Genomic DNA, 413 nt, shown 5'->3' with positions numbered 1-413 from the left:
GCCTGGGGGATTCCACTCAACTTTTATTTTCTCCTGACAAACCTCTACACCAATGATTAAATACAGAAACGACAATTCATACCACATCGCCCGTCGCGTGGGTTTATCAAGGGGCGCGTTAGTTAGTGGGCAACCAGGCTGACAATGTTAAACATGCATCTGGAAGACAAAGAAGATAAAGAAAACAGGTCCAATTAAGAAACACATTAAAAATCGGAACGTGGAACGTAAGGAAAATGAAAGAGATGGGGTAAATTACATACTGTCTGTAACGAAATGGATAGATACAACATTCAAATACTAGGAATCAGTGAGACCAATTGGAAAAGTAATGGAAGTTTCAAAACAAAAGGGAAAACAAGACAGTTCTTTTTTCTGGAAAAGAAGAAGGAAATTATAGTCACGGAGTTGCT

Source organism: Penaeus monodon, unplaced genomic scaffold (genome assembly GCF_015228065.2).
Source record: "Penaeus monodon isolate SGIC_2016 unplaced genomic scaffold, NSTDA_Pmon_1 PmonScaffold_6086, whole genome shotgun sequence".
NCBI lineage: Eukaryota > Metazoa > Arthropoda > Malacostraca > Decapoda > Penaeidae > Penaeus > Penaeus monodon.
This window is presented reverse-complemented; position numbering follows the sequence as displayed.